The 23,140-nt window shown below is 43.4% G+C and overlaps 1 long non-coding RNA gene across 1 annotated transcript in view; it reads left to right on the plus strand.

Annotated features, from left to right (window-relative positions):
- LOC142777292 (uncharacterized) overlaps positions 1-23,140 on the plus strand; it is a 147,716-nt gene that overhangs the window by 107,958 nt on the left and 16,618 nt on the right. The window contains exon 2 of the long non-coding RNA XR_012888013.1: positions 17,420-17,473. This is a non-coding gene — a long non-coding RNA (uncharacterized LOC142777292). The remainder of the gene's footprint in view (positions 1-17,419; positions 17,474-23,140) is intronic.

The following is a 23,140-nucleotide window of genomic DNA, read 5'->3' on the forward strand; positions in this document are numbered from 1 at the left end:
TATATATATATATATATATATATATATATATATATTGACGTTTCAATGAAACCTAATTATTACTTCGAAAACGCATGTATACTACTGAACGAGGGCCTAGAGTGGGACCTTGATAGTGATCAATATCAAGTAACTGATGAGACTGACAAAAGCAAAACAGACACCACAAACGCTATATACAATTAAAGAACGGACGAATCGCATGACCTCTGCTCTAGCCTAACCAAGAAACAAGGTTTTTTCGCTCTTTTGCGCGTATTCGTGCTAAATTCAGCAATACTAACACTGTATAACATTCGATTTTAAGGCTATTCCTTTCAACAGCTTGGTCAAGAGATAAAAATATATGATGAGGCATGCTTACAACATTTGGCATGCTTACAAGAATGGGAAGGCGAAACAACCCTTGGGACCAATGCGATGTGGAATAAAGCTCCGAGCTCACGTGGCAATGTGATGCACCGTGCAATTCAAAATGCTACTGCCGCCCCGCCGCGGTGTTCTAGTGGCTAAGGTGCTCGGCTGCTGACCCGCAGGTCGCTGGATCGAATCCTGGCTGCGGCGGCCGCATTTCTGATCGAGGCGAAAATGCTGTAGGCCCGTGTGCTCTGCTTTGGGCGCACTTTAACGTCCCCCAGGTGGTCGAAATTTCCGGAGCCCTCCACTACGGCGTCTCTCATAATCATATGCTAATTTTGGGGCGTTAAACCCCACATATAAATCACTTGTGAACACTAGCAGCTTATAGTAGCATCCATCATTTATGCTTCGATGTGTATGTTCTCAGATAGATAGATAGATAGATAGATAGATAGAGAGATAGATAGATAGATAGATAGATAGATAGATAGATAGATAGATAGATAGATAGATAGATAGATAGATAGATAGATAGATAGATAGATAGATAGATAGATAGATAGATAGATAGATAGATAGATAGATGCTCAATGTTCCTGCAGTACACAAAGTCATTTCTCTTGCTGAGTATATTGGTTTTATTCGCAAGAAAGAAAAATAAACATGTACGTATCTGCGTTTGTTTGTGCATGTTCCGTCTGAAAAAAAATTGGTAGGTAACGTTTCAGTGAATATGCTGAAACCTGAAGTTTCAAGTTTGTGATTTCGCTGGTCTACCTTTAGACTAAAACTTTGGCTTCACTGCTAATATAATGTTTCGCAAAGCGCTCCGCACTATACGCATATTACCTTACCAAAGGAATTTCTATTTTAAGCTGACCAAACAGGAGACATCGTGGCCACTCAAGCAGAATTTACTGACCCATTTCCGGCATTGTTGGATGAAAGCAAACATCGACGTCAGGGCTTCAGTCGTGAATCTCATTTTAAGCCTGACAGATTCAGGCAGCCTTGATTGACGTGTTAAATAAATGCACACAAAGTTCGCTCTCAAACTTTGAATCGGGCAAGTCAGTGAGACGAGAGACTTGAAAATGTGCAGTTTTCCGGTAACATTACTCTAACTGGTCATCGTGGGAATAGAGATCAAGGGTATTAGTAACATATTCTTCTTGACATCGCTATTACGTAGCCTTTTCTTTTTTTTTTGGTTATACAATTGACTTAATTGCTTATACTCCCGCGTACTTCAGCTGAAACGTTTGACATACGATGTAATAATTTTGTTGAGTTATATTTTGTTTCACATGGCTATTGCGCGTTTAGCATCAAGAACTACTCTGAAACCGTGCTTTATAACAAGGTAGCTGCTTTAACGTGTATGTATTCTTAGACGCTGCACCTGAGCCGCCAAGAAATAGCTCCCGAACATCGAGCGCGTGCTTAAAATTTCTTTGAGGCTTTTATTTATACCGGACATGCCTAGCGTATGTAGAGGTTTTCCGAAAGTGTGGTGGTTGTATGTAGTTGTCTTGGTAATTTTCATATATATTCCTTGCCATCAGGCCAATGCTTTAAATGACAGGCAAGCAACTAACTCACAAGATTGTCCTTGCGCGTTGATTTGAAACAGCTCGACGACCGACATTTTAGAAAAGGGTCTATGTCTCAGTTTATGGCTTCATATGTATGTATACTGCGCAAAGCGAATCATACAGTGCACCATCCATTTAGATGGCTCATACATCACCATACACCGATCATCGGAGCGTTGAGCTAGTCACTGTGTGCGTTGTGGTATGAAATAATCTGTTATTTCGCTTTATTCGCTCTATGTGGCCCTTTTTCTTCTACAGTAGAAGTTAGTCAACCACCCCAGCCGTATTTCGATCCCTGTTTATCACCCACAATATTTCTCTTTTCCTTTCTAAAACAAAAAGAAACATCTCCAGCATTCATTTGAGCAATGACAGATGCAGTTGAATCTACAAGAACTGGCTGGCCAACTTTTTGACAGTATACTCAAGAGTACGAGAAGATGTAGAAGCTCCATCCGAACTCTTGCTTTGCTGGCACAATTTAACAATGGCACTGCTTGCGAGAACCGCTGCAACTTAGCGGGGTTCTAAATTTTGCCTATTGGGATCGTTAAACTAGGCTCAGTGAAGGCAAAAACCAGAAAAGAAAAGATTATAATGCTAAAAATTCCGTTAAGTCTACCTCCTTTACGATAGTTGTTTTCGTAAAACATTTCGATCGTTTGAGTTGCACCTGTATATCCATGAAACTTTCAAATACCAGCGCCTCTTTCAACGCATATGTAATAATAATTATGGTAACGATAATATTCGAGTCACTCAAGGCAACGTAAAGAGCACAGGATGACCAGTTCGTGTGCTTCGATTAGTTGCACCTTGACCAGACGAGCCGTGTGTGAGTTTTCCGCGCGTCGTTCCGTTATGCAACTACCTTGTTTGACCGGTACAAGTTTCTTTCTCCGTTCATACTGGTCAGCGGACATCCCACACCACCAAGAGCAAACAGGAAGGCCGGGGAAAGAGTCACTCTTGATTGCTCCCGTACCCGTTGTTGCAAGCTTGCAATTGGACACAATTCGCAACAAGGCCACCGCTCAACCGACTACTGCATGCACGGCCAGTAAGACTGCTCCGGTGTATACGATGGAGTGTGCGCGCCATTCCTACGTATCCCAAACTGGTGTCATCGTGCGGATTGCCCCGAACGGAAGAACATAGCGTGTACAGTGTCTAGCAGGTAGCGGACATCCATGGCCGAAAAGGCTTTCTTGTAGAGTGTATGACAGACGAAGAACCGGAAACAAAAACGGAACCTTCAAGCTGATTGAGGAGCGGAAAGCCCTTTCGTTGCCTAATTACGATGGTTGCCTCTTGCGGGAACATTGGTGCCTGTGGTGCAATGAGGGTGATTGACATTGCCGGTGTCGCAAAGGGACGCATCCAGTGACACCCGCGAAGAGCGAGCTGCGTAATTACGATTCTTGCCGCTGTTGTACAGTATACTGTAAAGTGATGCTCTTGGAGTGGAAAGCCCAGCATATGTATACAAGATGGCTGGCAATGCGCTGACGCCCAGTGCCTTCGGTGGATGCCGCTTGATGCAGCGGTGACACTGTCAATTTCCTAAACAGAGCCTTCTATGCACACATCACTTTCAATTCATATAAAGATTATTTTCAGAATATATGGCTTAGTTAAGTTATAGTTTACCTTTAGCAATTTTTATATTTTAGGAATACGCCACCTGAGAAGCTTGAGGCTATAAGAAACAGACGCTAAAAGCTGACACCCGTGTTCAGAGCATCGGGAAAATAGCAATAGCGAGACAAGAAAGCATCACCTCATCGCGCTCATTGACTGCATTAAGTTTGTCGAGCTAAGTGCAATATTATACTACACGGCACTAAGATTTAATAGGGCAAACGCATACCGCCTGTGATGATCCTTGCCTACATCGCCAGTTTGAATTTTTAAGCTTAAATATTGCATACTGTCATCCATACTGGCAGGTGCACGTCTTTACCTGCTTTAACACTCACTGCATTGTGCTGAAATAACCCTTCGAGGCGTGAGTTTATATAAACGCACAAAACGGCGAGCAAAGGAAAAGAAGAAATGGCACCTCAACTTTCTCAGAAGCGTGAGATTTAGAACAGAATCCACGGCGTCTCTAACGAAGCCGCATCAGAGTGGTTCTCCGCATAGAATGCCTATCATACCCGTCAGCAATGACGCCGCCGTTGTGTTATTCAAACGCTCTTATGCATATAAACTTACGCCGGCACGTTAAGCTTTCTTGCGTGGGGCTTCTATGAAGTCCTCAATTTTCATGCCACTCTAGCACATATAGGAGGGATATGCTGTGCGACTCTCAAATGCAGCTGCATTATGAAACTAGCACACTCTTATCTGCATTGTTATATATGCATGCAAAAAATATTAGCCCCCCTCTATTTGTCGTATCAGTAAGTTTTGTACCATTTCAAGACAACGGCAGTTTCTATATATGGCAAGCTCTGTACCCTTCACTCGCATTTAAAGCTATGCCATCAAAGTTTCGGACAACGTGAAGAAAGCTATAGAGTCAGCTTTCATATTTTTTTTTTGTGCCCCTCTTAACACGAAGAGCCCGCGTTATGAGCTTCGGATGTATATGGTCATCTTTGTTTCCGTGGGGTGACAACACTAGATGGGGATGTCTTGTTTGCGCAGTTTACTTATTCAAGACTAAGACGCGCTGTTCTCATCTGCAGCCGTTAACCATGGCTGCGGAACACGCATTGCTTTATGCATGACTCAGGTCCCATGCCTCATAACGTTGTAATGCGGGAAAATAAAAGGCTGACTTTGCAGCCAGTGTGCGCTAAGCAGAAAGTGCTTTCAGGAGGAAACTATGCTATCACCCGTCACTAACCCTGCGCCATCGTCTCATTGGTGAGTGTAAGTTACTCTGTAAGTTTCCTACAGAGCAGCGATTCCGGTCGCCTTGTGATTGGCTGGCTTATGCCATGCGCGAACAATCACTCAGAGCATGCACCTCCGCATATCTGATTTACAAATCGGCTGCATTCTTTGGACCGTGGTTGACTCTTGTTTCAATGTCGCGCATGTTAATACAGCGATGCAATACGCTGAGATGTCATTTTTTAAACATGATCATTCTTCTGATAGAGAGAAAATGAATACAAAGAGGGTATAGATGTTAACTAGACTACTTACAGTTTGCTACACTACTGAGGGGAGAGGATAATGATGGAGTAAAAGAGAGAGAGCGAGGTGGAGGAAGAAATGCACATTGCACATGACACAAGCAGTGCAGGGTTTCACGAATGGTCGCTCCGTGATGTTGCCTACCTTATAGAAAGTGTACCACTGTTTTAGACGCAATGTTTAAATAAGTTTTGATGCGAGCATAAAGAGAAAAAGCTTCTTAAAATATATATAGAATTTGCGGTAAGTTACGAAGTATACGAGCTATAGAATGGCTATAAAACAGTTACGAATTACACAATGTATTGAATGAAAGAAGTTGGTAATTTGAATAAAAGAAGCCGTATTCGTTACTGTTTGCTGGTTCGGCCTGCCCGCATTGACGACAATGTAATAAAACAATACATGTCTATAACTATACGCATTATGTAATGTTGCCTCACTCATAAGTGCTTTCCGTGCTACGACAATTTTTGTTCGAAAAGTTTACTGTCACCTCTAATTTATTTTTGTGCTTTCATGCACTCTAATAATAAATACATGAAGCCAGTAAGGAGGACCGTACCGACGAAAATATCTCGATGCAATAATGTAAACAAAACACGATGTTCACCATGCCTGGATTCACGTAGAACAAGGGGCGTGCTTCACTCACGACCAACCTTTTAACGTGAGACCCGACACCGTCGCAAAACAAACATTCAGCCCTATTGCAGCTATGGTGGGCGTTGCAAAATACAAAAGAATAAAAAAAAGAGCCCTCAGCGGGTGCTCAACTGCAATCTCCACCCGCGATGACATGCTGCAAGTAGCCGCTTCGTAAAGGCAGGAAACTAAAATGGCCGCTCGTAAAATGACCTGTTGAGTTTAAGGCTTTCACCAGCCTAAACAGTTTGCAGGATGGTGCATTCTCAGACGATGAAGCAGCGTTGAAGGTGCTGCACCGGTGACTCAGTGCGCCGGCGGCATGCATAAAAATAAACGTGGAATCAGAGGTGTGCACAGTGTTTTTATCTGTATTTTTCTTTTGCTTCGTCTACTGCAGGGTTCACGAAGCTAATCTATCACTCACTTTTACCTGCTTGTTTGTGCAACGTTCTCAGCTAAGCACGCTGGGTGATAAATGTGCCTTACATCCTGTGCAGGCCTACGATGGCGGTCCCGTGCAGCACTCAGCTCAGCACAGCGAGTCAGCCTGTCTAAGAAAGCGTTATTGGCCGTTACGTAAAAAAAAAAAATAAAACATCTTTCATTATAATATTGAGCTATCAAGTGATGGAGGAAGGGAGGGTACCATCGGTAACTAGCAGGTTTCACTTGCATCGCGAAAGGCGTGCTCCCGATGTTTTGTTCACTGAGTTCTTTAACGAATGCATCTCTGTAAATATAGGTATGGCCTACGTATACGGTGTTGCGACGTATACACACAGGGCACAACGTGAGCTCATAGTGGCTTTGAACTACATGCATTAACAGCGAGCCGCAGGAGCCAAACAACAGGAAAGAGCTCAAGAACATTCTTCCATGTAAGCACATCAGAGATGCATTTCGAATTTCAATAAGCTAGCCTTACTGGTTCTCGCTTAGTACAGTGCATTGTGCTAACCTGCACGACACAATTATTCCTGATCTCATGAACGCAGCCTGATCCTAAATGAACGCGAAGTGGATGAAGGTCAGCTTTCCGCTTATTCAGTAGACATAAATACAAAGGGAACTAACTATATTTACATCGAGAAGAAAGATGCATGCCTGATAGCAATGACAATATCTCTGGTTTCACCTCCGACAATTACGATGTGCTTATGAAAATTCTGTAGTGGAGAGCTCCGGAACGTTGGACCATCTTGTGTTCTTTAACATGCACTGACAATGCGCAGTACACGGGCCTCTACTACATCGCTTTTATCGAGATGCGACTGCCACGGCCAGGATCGGAGCCTCGTACTTCCGGTGAGCAGCCGACAACCGCAACCACTGTTCTATCGCGGCAGACAAAGACTGATACCTTCCAAATCTCAAAGCTTACTTTCTTCACCTAGAAAAAGACAAAATAAACAGAGAAAAAAATGATCGCATTGCGAGCATTGTCGTGGCTTCTGCGAGCTATTTAGTTACAGTTTTAAAGGACCAGGTGACTGGAGTCATATACGGGCGCTCCCCTCCCCCCCCCCCTCTTTCTAAGACTTTGTTAAATACCTTCGCCTTATTTTCGGGCGTGCAATCTTCTATCTAACTTCTCGCGAAACGCCGAGGTGGTCGCCATGACCGATCTCTCATGTAAATCGTTCAGAGCCTTGAGGAGGGTGCAAATGCGACTAATGAAGCACTGTGTACGCTGTTAAAGCGTGCTCTCGGTAACCTCCTTCGCGGACTGGCCTACGCAAACGTCTGGACCGCCGTGGCTCGCTATCCGACCTTCCGCCCGTAATTTGGACGCCTACGCAAGCAATTTTCTCGGACAAGTCGGTCAGTGTTATAACTTGCGACGTGGCACGCCCCCCTGTAGAACTCGTATTAGCTGGGTACCCCTTTGCTCCGGAGAATAGAGGAAGAGGGAGCGGGAGGCCTCGTCGACCGACCTTATTGCCGCCCTAATTGGGTCACGCGGTGGCATGGAGCCGCGGGAATCACTCGATCCCAAGTGCAAGCGTCTTGCTTCCGCTCGTATACCGTCTTTGGGAAGCCGGAAGTCGCGTCACAGCCTTGCAGCGTTTTACAATTATCCAAGACTTATCGACCGATGCAAAGAAAAGCGCGGTATATATAAGGAAACCGAGAAATTGGTTTCCTTTCACCACACTGCAAACGAGGAAACTCGTTGTCACCACCCGAGGTAGATTAGCGCCTAAGTTATCGCCATGCTGAGTTCGGTGGCGCGGTTTGGATTGCCAGCTTGAGATGACAGAAAAATAGTAGCGCTGCAAAATAAGCGAGTTCAAGTAGCGCTGCAAAATAAGCGAGTACAAGTTAATTACAAATTACCGACGCTAATTGCGCCTGTCCTCTGTTCGCGTCTCTCGGTGGTTTCTTTCGCGCTTTGACCTGAAGGCAGTGTTTCTTATTCTTAAGTAATCGACCAACTATACCATCAACACGTTTCACTCAGTCATTACCTGGCCATGACGGCTGGTGTGAGGCGTGGGCGAAAGGTGCAAAGAAAAAGGCGAAACTCAAACTCTTCTTAAAAAAAAAAAACCAATAGTGGTCGATATTAGTCCGTAGCCCTTCACTAACGCGTGCTCTATAATCATATTGTGGTTTGCGCAAGAAAAACGTCTGAAGTTGACTCGTTTCATGTCTGCGTTGTATTTTTCTACTCAATTCGGGATGCCCAAGCACGCAAGTTTACTGGAAAAGTGGGGTTGGGATAGGGGGCGTGGGGGGGGGGACAGTTTATTTACACTGCTCTTGCTAGAACTTCATTAATGAAATAGCTGAAGCGGTCGTGTCAATGATTGCAGCACCGTATCACCGTGCTTATAGATAAGTGAGAGGGGACAACTTCACAGGTATGAAGCGACGTGTTCAGCCAACTAAGCGACACCTCGAGTAAAGGGTCTTGTGTTTCTTCTTGCGTACAACGTGTATTGCTCCACTGAGAATGCTCAAGGTGTCGACATTCGAGCGAGAGCCGCTAAACCTTGGGTGACAAATGATGACCGGAACCGCATACCTGCTCGTCTGACTCGAAAGGGACGCTTCTCTGACACTCGTCGGAGTCGTTAGCGGCATGGGAAAACTCCCCAGTGTCGCTTCACACACCTCTCAATCACCGGCTGTTGTCTTGCGTTTGCCGCTGATACTTGAGCTCAAAACTCAGTTTAACGCCAGTGCGCGTGCACTCATGCGTTCATGCATTGCTCACAAAGTAAATATCGCAATTCTACGTGCAATGTAGTGACGCTGAGAATATGAGGAACGCTACAGGATGAAAGAGAAAAGACATCAGTTAATTTCAGACCAGTGAGGTTCTTTAACGTGCATCTAAACCTAATTGAGGACAGCGTGTGACAGGCCGACTTCCGAAAGTATTCTTCACCTAAATATGCGGACAGACGTGTAAGTGCACAAATATATGCGTACAAAGGGGAGTACACCTGAATGCTATAAACGGTGCAACCGCGCGTCTCTCTGCTTGTAGAGATGCCTGCGGAGGAGGCCAAAGCAAAACGTTGTGGTATTGAGCAGAATGGACGTATATATTACTGGACAACTCATGCTTTTCACGTCATGCTCTTGTGCCCTATTGCTCAAGCCATCAGCCGAAACGGTGATAAAGTTGTCTAACATTTTCTGTTATAAGGAGCCAGAATTACCAAACACTTGTTTTTAGAAGCTAATACAATCTAGTAGTATTACAATATTTTAATAGTCCATGTCACTGCTTAGCGATAAAATGATGTATTCATTGAAATGAGAATGAAAGACATCACCTAAAAACTGTTTTTCATTTCTTGCCGCACGTTCACCAGCAGGTGTAAGACTGCCTCACGCGATAATCACTTGGCAAAGCGAACTTCGCTTACCTCAAAAGAGAGTCTGCAGTTGATGGTTTACATGAAGAATTCCCGGATCACGGCTGCTCCTGCGGTACACCATGAAAATGGAGACCGTAGAAGAGGAGAGATCTTAAGTGCGCAGTTGGCCTTAACGATTTCAAAAGCTCGGATGCGAAGCCATCAATGGCGGCGAACGCGACGTAAATCACGCCGCGTGGAGCCCGTCAGTTTATATATTGGGGAACGTGACCTCCGTTGGAGCACTCTGATTCTTTTCGAAAAACGGGCTGCGTCATATTGATTGAGTTTTCCCGAAATGTCTTGAATCCCCTCTTTTCCTTCCACACACTATTTTCCTCCTTCTTTCTCATCATCTTACTTACCTTTTGTAGCGCTTGGTCGACTTTCATGTGACTTCTGGAAAAACTTTTTTCGCAATATAAAGATCAAAAGCAGACCTTTCTTTTTCTCCAGGCCCTTTTACCGACAGCACATGCAGCACAAGATGGCAACACAAGACAATTGAATAACACTGAGCACAAGAACACTGAACATTCGTTGTCAGGAATCAATGACATACTGGGTAATCGAGAAAGGTATGTTTTAAAGAGAATCGTTGACTCTGACGAAGCAGTTTGGCTAACGTCTCGCTCAACGTCGCCCGTGCGCGTGGCCCTTTGCGTGTCCTGGCGTAGTATGCGCGGGCATGTTTCGACCGGAATGTGTGTGCCGTTACATCATGGTCCTTCGAGTCATATAAGGTATGATCGTAGCTCCAGGTAGGACGCGAACGTAGTAGGACGTCGGGATCTTGATCAACGCCAACTCTAAATGATGCAGGATGACTTGACGAGATAAGGCCAGCAGAACCGTTTATCCCGTATTGCCGGCCTCGGCTCAGAACACCAACAAAAAAGAAGAGCAGAGATGATAATCATCGCGTATAAGTGAGAACGATCAAACACGATAAATGTGCTTACAATACATACATACATACATACATACATACATACATACATACATACATACATACATACATACACGCACACATACATACATACATACATACATACATACATACATACATACATACATACATACATACATACATACATACATACATACATACATACGTACATACATACGTACATACATACACTATAAAACGAACGCGCGAGAGCGCTCGCCCTTCTCAACGAAGAAACCCATCAGTACATGCCCGGAGCGTACTAATCGAACCCCTACTTAACGTTGTTGCCATCAAAACTGTAGTTGTAAAATTCAGGACATTCATCTGGTTCCCAGTCCACTTAGTGGCCCAGTTGCCGGGGAAAATAATTAAGAATTAGGACGGGCTCATGGTCGCCTATTTCTAACAATGACACGAAAAACAAATGCTTCCAGTGTATTTAGTTTATATGAAGTTTGCATATCCTATCTTTCCTCAGCAGCTGAGCCTTTGATTACTAGGCTGATAAAAAACTGCTGAAGAGATGGGCATGACAAGTTCAGACAAATCACAAACTCGCGAAAGGAAAAGAAAATGGCATATTGAGCGATTGTGTGCGCACCTGGATTATGGTGGTATTGTACATTTTCTCAGCCGTGTGTTTAGGAAAATGAATGTGTGTGCCAAAAAGAAAGCGGCGAAAGTAGCAATGATAATGATTACAAAATGGGAAGCAGTAAAGGAAAATGACATTGCTACTTCGCATACAGGGGAGGTAAAATTGGAAACAGAACGGCTGTAATCTTATGGTGCGGTGGTTAGAGTATTCATCACTTATAGATCCGAACCAAGACGAGAGTTGCAATATGGGCTTGTTGGTGATGCATATGAAAGGATTTTTTGTAACGCGAGGCAAAATAAGAGAACGGGAATGAATAGAGTGACAGGACGAAGCGCTACTAGAAGCAACATGTTTATCTTCAAACACCAACCCGTGTTTAAGCCTTATTTCTCAGGCACACAGATAAGCACGCGAATAAACTAAGATAACTGCGCGGGAATGTCACCTACATAAAAGAAAAAGAAAGAAAGAAACCAGCCGTTCTGTTTCTCATTTTACCTCTCTTTTTTTCTTGTTTTATTTTATGTAGATGACATTGTGGCGCAGTTATCTGAGTGAGTCGACGTGCTTATCTGTGTGGTTTCAACTTCCAGTTAATCCATATCAATAAATATTTTTCTTTGTAATCTTCATTTTACAGACGTATATCTGTGACGGAAGTACACCATCGGAGTGTTCGTACTCCTGGTTTGAGACACTTTCATGTTGAAAAGCTGTTTTTTTTTCGTTTTTCTATGCTATTTGGAGTTTCAGACATGCTATGAGAGAGTTTCAGAACGGCTCAAAGCCCAGTTTTGCGATTGCGTTGCGCATGCGTCCTACACTACCCCATTGCGGGCCACTTTGAGTGTCGAGCGCTAATGCTACGCCCGCAATACTTTCAAGCTTTGCATACGGTATTTTTAAACTCCCTATTAGCGGAGCAGTTTATGCGTTTCCACTGCGAAAAGCGAGATATTTTCTCTGCGCTGCAACGAAGACCTCTAAATCGCCTTATGCAATCGCGAGTTTCCTGCTCTTGGTTGATCTTTATGTCCTTTTCTGTAAATCTTGTTCAAATATTAGTTCCGGCAATCAAACTTATTTTTATTTATATTTTTCGAGCCTTATTTCGCTCAAGGCGAGTGTAAATAATATCGGTAGATAAAAAACGAGATTTTCGCCTAATGACCACAAATCAGCCTTCAAGTCTTTTTCTTTCCTTTAAGGGTGATTGTAAGTAATTTGAAAAAATGATGACCTGAAATATTAATTAGGCATTATTGAGTCAGTCGGAGAGGCCACTTTGAAGCGAATAAGTTATTCCCCTTGAACATCCACCACGCTTTACTCAAATAAAGCTGAAAGATTAAACTTCTCATATGATAAAATATTCCGTAATGAGATTTTAAGATACGCGAATGCAAATAAAAATAATATGAAGCAGGCTTGATACTTTTGCCCTGCCCAGCATAACCCGAAAACACTGGCGTACAATTTTTTTCTCGACCAATGTGATACATGGTATTTCTTAATTAGGTCACTTGAATGCATATCACTTTATATTTACGACAGTGTTACAGAAGTTAGGCGCACAGCCTAGAGCAAGTCTTCACAGTTTAAAGCTTCTTACGCAGCAAGCAGATACATATCTCCAGCCAAGAACGAAGTACCGGTGTGGCGAAATGCCTAATGTCTGAGTTCCATGGTTTTATGTGAATAATTTTCATTTCGCCTGTCAAGCGCGGTCTCCTGCAGGTGTGCGATGGAGGTAGAGCCTTACGGAAGACTACCGGACACCGAAATAACCACGAGGGTTGCTTCCAGGAAACGCTACAGCTCCAAGAGTGGCACTGACAGTGATGACACTGAACCCTACAATGTCAGCAGTGATGAATCACGGGACGACAACTTCGAGCTCATCAGAAACCACAAGGGAGACTATTTCTGAGCACGTTAACCAATTCGAGTGAGCCCACTATGTGATCTTCGCAGAATAGCGAGGTATTAACCATCCTTTTCATGCCAGTTCTCGCTAGTGACAACATGAGACGCCTTAACCAGCACGTCGTGTCTGTACAGCTTGAGGCACTGGAGCCGAATGAAGTAATAGAAGTAAGAGTGAATAGCTGCAAGAACATCCTAGCGATTGACGTCAATCATGTGACTGTGCTTGACAGATTGCGTGAAGTAACGGAACTTAATGGGAAGAAAGTCCGCTCTCATATACCGCTGGGCAATGAAGTGAGCACTGGGGTGATATGTGATGTTGCCGAAGCCATTACCAACTCGGACCTACCAGTGTTGGTTAGGCCGGCTTCGCAAGATGCCGTTATGTCGTATCGGGAAATCACGATGCGTAAGAATTACATTCAAGGGCGAATGACTTCCATCACACGTAAAAATGGGCCACTTCCGAAACGCAGTTCGCCCCTTTCTTTCCGAAACCACTTCAGTGCTGAAAGTGCATGAAGTTAGGTCACGTAAGTGGTGTGTGCACGAACTCTACTGTCTGTTCCCGATGCACTGGGTACCACAACAAGGACACGTGCCAGGTCACAACTCTGAAGTGCTCAAACTGTAATGGGCCACATGATGTCTCTTCAAAGGACTGTTCTTTTATTCAAAAGGAGCTAACAATACTGCAGAAAAGGGCCAAAGATGACATTTCCTACCGAGAAGCAGCTGCATCCATTACGCGACGCCGGTCCCGTCGCCGGTGCTACACCAAAGCCACCAAAACCTCGTGGCCTCTCGAAGCATGTCCAAAACCACCTCCACCTCTCCCACTCTGGCCAAGCGCTGTCGGTTCCAAGAACAAAGACACTTCGCCGAGCAGTGGAGCTGACGCTTCATCCTTATTACCCAGCCATAACTCAGCCGTTTTAAAGAAAAATGATGCCTCTACCAGCAATGCAGGTGACGCTTGGCCCGAACTACCAAAAATACATGCGCCTTATGAAAGGAATCAGACTTCGACAGTGAGGAACACTTCATCGGTACTTCATAACTTGACGGATGAAGGACAACTTATCGGCATGGTAAGCACCCTGGTCAGCGCTATGCGCGTGCTGCCGAGCAAGATTCAGACACCGACAGCTCAAAGCGTGTCGCAACTGCTTGACACAATGAATCCAGTTATCGCAAGCCTTCAGAAGTCTGCTGCTTGAGAACGCAAGCGGCACCATCATGGCTTCACCATCGGCAAGATTTTGGGTGCATGCAACCACGCATACAAGTTAATGCAACGAATGTACTCATTTGATTAAGACACATGCAACTCGCCGTCTGTGATGTTAAGCACATAACTGCCGTTTTGTCGATGACATGGATGACATTTCTCTCCTTCTCTCTCTCTCTCTCTCTAACCTTTCTTTCCCTTACCCTCATCCCAGTGCAAAGTAGCCTACTAGGCTCAGCCATGCTTAACCTCCCTGCCTTTCTTTCATCCTTATTGTTTCTCTTTCTCTCTCTCTCTCCCGCCGAAACGAGTGATCACGGGAAATGGGTGAATTTTTGTTTTTTTTGCGTGTTGTTGTCTCGTAGCATCAACTTGTCTATTTGCTATATTCCTACACACTTTAAAAAACACAAGATGGTCGCAATTTCTAGAGCCCTTCTTTTACGGTTTCTGTCATAATAATATTGTATACTTGGCAAGTAAAACCCTTGATATTAATAGTATTATTATTAGCTCTGCACACATGGCGCTAAATAATGAATTGCCTGGAAGCCGTCTGCTGATTGTATTTAAGTTTCTCTTTGACTAGCGACCTAATTTGAGAAAGAAAGAAAGAAAGAAACGAAAGAAAGAAGGAAAGAGGAAAAGAAAAAAACAGGAGGGAAAATGTGAAAGGAAAGTTGAATGAGAACGTAAGCGCTGCTTGTTTCAACGTGATGACGGCAGTGCGTATGTCCGTCAGCACGCAAGTGCAGGTCAGCCCCCCAAAACGCCTCTGCAAGCCCCCCAAAACGCCTGCATAACGTTGTGGCTAAGCAGGCTGGTGTTCAAGTAGTGTCTGCTTAATGAATTCAGATATTTTCTGGAAGCATCCCTAACTGCAGCTCTGACCACAACTGCTTTTCGCAGTTTCCTGGCGTGTACAGCCGATAACTGCACGCTTCTGTATGCTTTTCCTTCAAGCGCTTGCTTTGTGGTCAAGCTATTTTTTTTACCTTTTTCTATTCTCTTTCGCAGCACACACACTGTGTTGGGTGTACCAGTATGTTCTAGTTATTCGTTTTATTATTTGTTTGCTCTTTTTTACAGTATATGTGTTCTTCCGCTTAGTTTCTTTACATTTTCTTTATCTTTAAGCCTTTCTCACAAAGGCGCTCTTTTTGCGACCGATACACTGTAGCACGCTGTCATTGAACCACCAATCAGTGCAGGCTTTGTTTAATATCTTGTGCATCTCGGCATAATGCCCCGTCCTACAAGTCCTGTCCGCAGTGCGATTACCGTAGTGTCTGCAATGTGACGTCGTCAGGGTGTAGGCACATTAGCGTAAACTGAAGATGATGGAAAATTAGCGAACGCCGCTTTGAAGCTATGCTCTCATGGGCACTCATCGCCCTCTGACATACACCATATAAGGGCATCTGCTACCTGCTTCATAACATTCCCGCTCCAATTTTATTGAAAATCTCAGAAGCCTGGATACTTCTTCTGTTCGTGTTTGTATTGGCGGCATTGAGTAGGGGCGTATATTAAATCTCACTCATGCGTTCCCCAAACGAGCTTATCTTGTTTCTTTTCCTTGCTCCTTTCACACTTTTTTTCAGAACCGTCCTTATATCTTATGCTAAAGGCGTCAGTCTGCACGCGTACTAGGGGATCGATAATGTCTTTTGCATTACGTACCGAAGAGAGAAAAAACGCAGTTTGTGAATTGTGATCGTTACTTCGCGGCTTACCTAGCTCTGTATACATTTTTTTTAATTTTCTTTTTATGGACCAGATGGTCTCTTATGTGAAGGAATATAAATGTTCTTATAAATGAGACCAATACTTTTTGGCTAAAGCGCACATGAGTATACGAAATGTTTGCTAAAGTATGTATATTTATTTTATCTGCTACAACATTATCCACTTATTCTCTTCGAGTATATAGGTTGTCCTATTACACATCAGTCTGCTAAAAAAAATGTCAGGTTGAGTATGAGGTAATGAAAAAAAAACAGGCAGAGGTGATGATTTTCATCTTTTTCCGAAATTGTTTTATTACTTATAAAACACGTGTTATGGAATGTTTAAAACAGAAACAGGAACGACGAGTTATGTGAATATAAAAGAACACGTTTACTAAATTACAAATTACGAATATTGTGTTGTAATGTTCGGAATGGTTTGCAAATACGCCTAAATTACCGAACACACACATGATGAGAAAAATCCGCCACGGTGGTCTTGTGGTTGTGGTACTCGACTGCTGACACGAAAGCTGCGGTCGCAGCGGCCGTATTTTCAGCGGAGGTGAAAACGCTTGAGGCGTGTGTACTTGAATTTGCGTGAACTTAAATGAACGCCTACGTGGTCGAAATTTGCGGAACCCTCCACTACGGCGTCTCTCATAATCATATCGAGGTTTTGGGACGTTAAGCCACACAAATCGATCAATCATTGTTTTTGCTGCTTGGTAACCTAGTAAGGAATGTCACAAGACATAAGTAAAAAAAAAAGATGTGGCCAGAATTGAATCCCAAAATTTTTATCTACTCCTAGTTTTAACTTGCACGGCTCACGCTGGACTTGCCTGCAAATGCATATTTTTTTTTGTCAATGTGAGAATCTGTCGTCGGCTTGAACAAGTGTCCTTGCTGCTGATTTTGTGAGAGGGAAGCCTATTCATGCTCTAGCAACCTAGCTACAAGACGGCTATACCCCCCTTTACTTTATGGGGTATTTACGTGCATTGAACGTGGAAGCGTCAGGCAGCGCCACCTCTTGCTATTGCGGCGAGTTTGCGGACACTCATTTTTTGCCACTAAAAACTCTGACTGCTCACGCTGAACAACCGTTTGCCGGTCACTCGTATATATAGGCACTGGGTCTTGACCTTCAAGTTAATGCCGTTGGGATATTTCTCCAGTGCGTTGTTGAGGAATGAAAATTCGTGCCGTGTACGTTACCTAAAAACGAAATACTGGTCTTTTTGTGCAATCGAAGCCTTTTGTCTCTCATTGCCCATTAGCAGCGATTGGCATGTTGCGGTATAAAAAACATTGGTCTATAGCTGCACCCTTCGCTCCTTTGCAGTTCTCTCTCCTGTGCAACGCCGTGGTGAGCGCCAGCGTCAACACCACCACCACTGTAAGTGTTAACGCCCACTGCTTCGTATCAACACACGATTCCCTCTAGCGGAAGAAGGCGTCATTTTCCCCCCTTTTAATACCATTTATTGCAGATAGGGTGGCCAAACAGCTTCAAATCATGCTGTCTTCTCTGCCTTTCCTTCACCTGTATAACCCTCCAGCGTTAATTTCTCGAGTAATGCTTTGAAAAAAAAAATTGTGTGTATTCGCGGAACGTAAAATAAGAAATACAACAAGTGCTTCCAAACACCTTGTTGTTCAGTGGAAAAATAAAATGTCTCAGTTTCTTTTTTTTTACCAAGCATTTTGTCGCCACCATTTGCCGTTTATGGTAACTGAATTCACTCAGCAACGAATACGGCGACGCTTGAGAAGTGCTGAAATTCGAACGCTTGGCGACAGTCGCGCCAACGTTGCATACACAGTGGAATATATCCAGATAGCATACGGACCTTGGGGCATATGGACAATGCATGGTTGCAAGAATAAAAAAACTCCGTTGCAGAGAGGTGAGTAGGACAAAACTACGTTCAGCTATCACGTGTTGTCATCTGTTTCCAATTTTTTGTCTGCTCCGGCGATCAATTTTGCCCGTGGACCATTGGAAGTTTGTTTCGAAAGTCGAACGTATTTGTGAACATCAGCGTCACAAAACGTAGTTCGTGAGGCCGCCAGTGAAAGACAGGCCATCGCGACAAGGCAGGTCCAATAGTGGCCACCAGAGAGGTCTGTTGCGACTTCAGTCAGTACTCCCATGGCGAAGCCATTGCTGCTTGTATTTTTGTTTGTACCTACGTGAAGCAATTGGAATGTTAGCTGCACTGTACCGGCATATATAGCGCCCGAATTTTTGCAATTCATAGGCGGTGTCTTGAGAAGACCGCTTGGAGTACTCAATAACTATGGTTGCAATTTGTCAATCTTCGTTGCGACGATTGATGTTAGGGCATCGCGATTTTATAGCCCTGAAGCTTCGACGCTAGCTTGGTGATATTGCGCAAGGTTTATCGTTCTTCAATAAACTGGTGCAACACACCGTGGGCGATCTGCTATGAAGATGTTTGTGCTCATGGCAACAGAGGAAACAAGGAGGGAAATTCTCGCAATAAAAACAGAATGAGATTATATCGGTGTTTAAATTGAATGAAAGTTTGAGAACGGGCTATTTGACATTGCGCTTACAGATAAGATATAGCTGTATCAGCGAAACATTATTATTCTGCAGATGTCACACTTATTGCGACACGTCTGCGCTGCTCTGTGGCAATGTGTGAGTGATATGTGGGGTTTAACGTCCCAAAACCACTATATGATTATGAGAGACGCCGTAGTGAAGGGCTCCGGAAATTTAGACCACCTGGGGTTCTTTAACGTGCACACAAATCTGAGCACACGGGCCTACAACATTTCCGCCTCCATCTGAAATGCAGCCGCCGCAGCCGTGATTCGAACCCGCGCCCTGCGGGTCAGCAGCCGAGTACCTTAGCCACTAGACCACCGCGGCGGGGCGCTGTGTGGCAATGCCAGGCTTGTTTATTTGAGGCGGCTATATAGAGCGCTGTAGGAACGTAACGCGTTTATTACATCTTTTCTGAATCATATGCATGAAACGGTAGTTTCATAACTTTATTCTGAATCACTCACTGGCACCAGGTCACACAAAATCATATCACTGCAAGGACGCGCATCTGGGTTGCACTGAAGAAGTGTTGCCGATGTTTGATCGAATAAAGAAATATTTGGTAGTACTCCACCTCGCATGCGCCATGAGGCTTTTCTGGCGAGAAAATTATCGTTATTTGCTGAGGTCAAAATGAACTAAATCCTAACGTCCTATAGTAAGGTTATCGCGTTTTACGGGGTTTAAAACATACACTATCTCTCGCCTTTGAAGTTTGTTTTTAATGGAAATAAAAGCACTGTAGGCCCGTGGGCTCAGATTTGGGTGCGCGTTATAAGAACCCCAGGTGGTCTAAATTTCCAGAGCCCTCCACTACGGCGTCTCTCATAACCATATGGTGTTTTTAGGATATCAAACATCACATATTATGTTATGTTATGTTATGACGCTACTTTCGTCACATATCATGATACTGCACCAGAACAGCTGTTTGCCATTTTTCAGGTGTTTTGTTTTTTGCTTCTTTGTGTGTGTGTGTGTGTGCGTGTGTGTGTGTGTGTGTGTGTGTGTGTGCGTGTGTGTATTTGTTTGTGTGTAAGCAAGACATGATAACAATGAGCTTCCTACAATTACTACCACTGCAGTTCACCGAAAGACCTTTATTACTCATTCAGTCATCTTTAAAAAAAAGGGACTGGGTCCTCAGCGTGTGACTACATGCATGACTTGTTGGTTGGGAAAGCAAATATAGGGCGGCAACTGCTTTATCATTTCATTGCTACAAGAGGCAATCAGCCGAGTTTCGTCGCTTAGTATGGGGCGAGCATAAGCTGACGCACGCTTGTGCGTGTATGTTTTCTAAGATTCTGCGTAAGATGACATAAAACTGGCGGCTGGATATGTGATCATTTTGAAAGAACGCCCATGTTGAAAGGGGGGGTGCACGTGTAAAGAACGCGTGCGGAATAGAAATAAGACCATGTCTACTATGGAGCATGACAAACTTTCCACAAGCTCTGATAGGCTTCCTGCGAGGTAACTTATATTGTACAGTGACGCCTTCCACAACATTCTACATTACCTGAGCTGGCATACCAACTACGAGGTAACATAGAATCGGAAACCTCCGTGATAGAAATAGTACCTCCAATCAAGGGTTTAGGCATCATCATTCGGGAAAACATGTTATGCAATGAACATGTCAAGATAATATCCAACTTGCTCAAGTTTTTGGTGTACTATTAAGATTACGCCTCTCGTTCCCATTGAAATGGAAACTCTTTCTTCATAATTCTCTTTTTTATCTCATATCAACTACTGTCATCTCGTATAGAGCATTGTAACAAGTTCGATTTTCAATTTTACTTGAAATTGTAACCTAACAATTTCAAGTACTCCATTCGATGCACGCACTGATCCTACTTTTTATTAGTTAGATATGTCGCTAAAAGCAGTGTGCAATGTGATTCTGAAGAAACAGTTGTTAATGAAGAGGAAAAATAGAAATAGCATGTATTTTTAGAGCATCTGTCATGGCTAACATTAAATTCAAGTACGTTCAGTACATGGAACAAAGATACCTATTATGTGCCACATTTTCGAACACATTATGGAAAACAAGTGATACTTCATGTCTTGCCATCCCACTGTAACTCTATTTATTAACTGCCATACTTTCTTTTGCGAAGGATGTGGATGGGTTGATCACACATCTCAGTAATTTTAATGAGTATGCATTTTTTGTTTAAAGTATCCAGCACGGTGTATTTGTACTTTTGTACAACAATTAGTGGATATTCACTATGCTTGTATGTGTAACGTGGATAATATTTGTTTATTATGTTCAAAGTGTGTAGCGAAGCGTTGCGAACTTTGTGTATGGATTAGTTCAATGTTTCAGATACAAGTGGTCTCTTCAATTAGCTCTCTTTTATCGGTATTTTAAAATTTCTTTCTTGCAGCTGCAAAAACGCGTTTCTTTGAATTTATTTATGTTCATCTATAGCCTTTACAGACACAGCTGCTTTTTTCTGTACGCTGTTCTGTAAGCTGTTTATGCATTGTACTTTTCATTTGGCACATCACTGTTTGTTGCCAAAAAAAAAAAGCAACACAGACGTCGGCAAGCCGTTGTGGTTTTTTGTCCGTGTTCCTGTTATCTGCACCCTGCTTAGATTCCAGCTAAGTTCAAATAAAGTTCAAAGTATTGGCAGGGTATGGACTTGAGCATTTTTCGCACTTTTTTTTCTAACTCTGCATTATTGAACGACCGTTCAAATCAGTACAATAGCCGCTATGTTCAGACTGATAAACAACGTCGTGCCCGAGAAAATGCCATAGCATAAAACGACGCACAACAAGACACGCGCCGTCGCCTCCAGAATGGTTTCTCTTACTTCGAAATATTCTAGCGGAAGCATTTGCAACAAATTGCGCGGCCTGTCCCTAGCGCCTAATTGTTTCAACCCCGAAGCAACGCCTCAATGGCACGCCTCGTCTCGACAGCTATGCCATCACAGAAAGGGAGTTAATGATGTCAGCGAACGCGTTGTGCAAAAACAAAAATAAATGTTTTTGTCGTGAGAAAAAAGTACGTTGACGACAGGGTGAGTGCTTCATAATCAAGAGCATGAGAAAGAAAAAACAAACAAATATGATGCAAGTGCTTCAAACAGCGAAATGTTTTGTGTCGTTGTAGGCGCAAAAACATAATTCGCAAGAAGACAATTACTGAAGATGCAACTGCTCATTCCTCGGATATCATGATTAGTACGATGAGGACAATTGCCTGAGCAGAGATAGCGGCGACACGATGCGCTTGACGATCGTCAAATAGCCCCTTCAAGGGTTTCAGTCGTTGATTTATTTTAAACTGTTGAGGTGTGCACTTGTCCTGTCATCAACTTTGTTATTTTAGAGCACAAGTTTTAGGTACTCATTCCTGCGTTGAGCATCGTCGTCGTCGTAGTTAGCTTGCCATTGGTGTTGCAACAATAGACAGGAAAAAATAAAACGAGAAAAATATTTCGCAACAGAGTAGAATACGATTCCGGGAATTCTGCATGGTGGTCAAGTATTCTGCCACAAAGAGCGATAGACAGAGAGACATACATTTTTTTTATGTCCTTCCTGTTGTCAAGGAAAACGGGGTTCAGGAGACTAGCCCTACTGGATACCCCCCCCCCCCTCTTCCTCAGGTGTCGGAAATCTTTGGAATTTGTGGGGTTGCCACGCTGGAGCTCGAAACTCATTTGTAAAAACACCATATACAGGAGTCATGTCGCGCAAGAGATCGCCTTAACGTATGTAATATCACGCGGCAGAAAAGCACAATAACGGCCAGTCATCACACAATGCTGATTGCGCAACGAATGCGCTGTTTGATGCTTCCCACTAACTGCAAATGGCTATAAGCCATAAGTCTTAATAATCATCAGCCACGTGCAGCATCAACCAAGTGCACCAAACACCTTACAGAGGCATCGCGGTTACCTCGTTTATCTGCAAAAAAGCAAAAATTTGCGTACTAGGTGCTGTCTTACTTCGCAAAAACCTTAATTTATGGTGTAGTCAATACCTTGCTGAAACTAAAACACCAAACATAGTTGGCCTTGCCTCAACACGAAGCGTCGTTCAGAATTTCCATTAGGCAATGCCGTAAGCTTTGGTGAATTTTTTTACTGTTATACTTTATAATGAATAGCCAACGCGCCCAGACCTACTGCCTTTTGATTTACCATATTACAATAAAAAATGCTGTACACGACTCCTTCGTAGAGAGACATAGTTATTCAGGGATAGGATAATATATAGCAAAAACCATCAGTCCTATGCTTTCGAAAGAAAAGGGGTGATCAAGAACTTTGTGTACTAGAACTGATGCCCAGTTGCAGAATCAATTTAGTCTTCACATGCACGAGACTCTAATAAAAGTTCTCTGCGCTTGTATTTAAGCTAAACTACTATATTCTTCGTGAAATATTGAATTATCTAATGAATACGAGCAAAACAGCAGCAACTATTCAATTAGATCTGTACTTTCGA

The sequence above is a fragment of the Rhipicephalus microplus genome, chromosome X (genome assembly GCF_043290135.1).
Source record: "Rhipicephalus microplus isolate Deutch F79 chromosome X, USDA_Rmic, whole genome shotgun sequence".
NCBI lineage: Eukaryota > Metazoa > Arthropoda > Arachnida > Ixodida > Ixodidae > Rhipicephalus > Rhipicephalus microplus.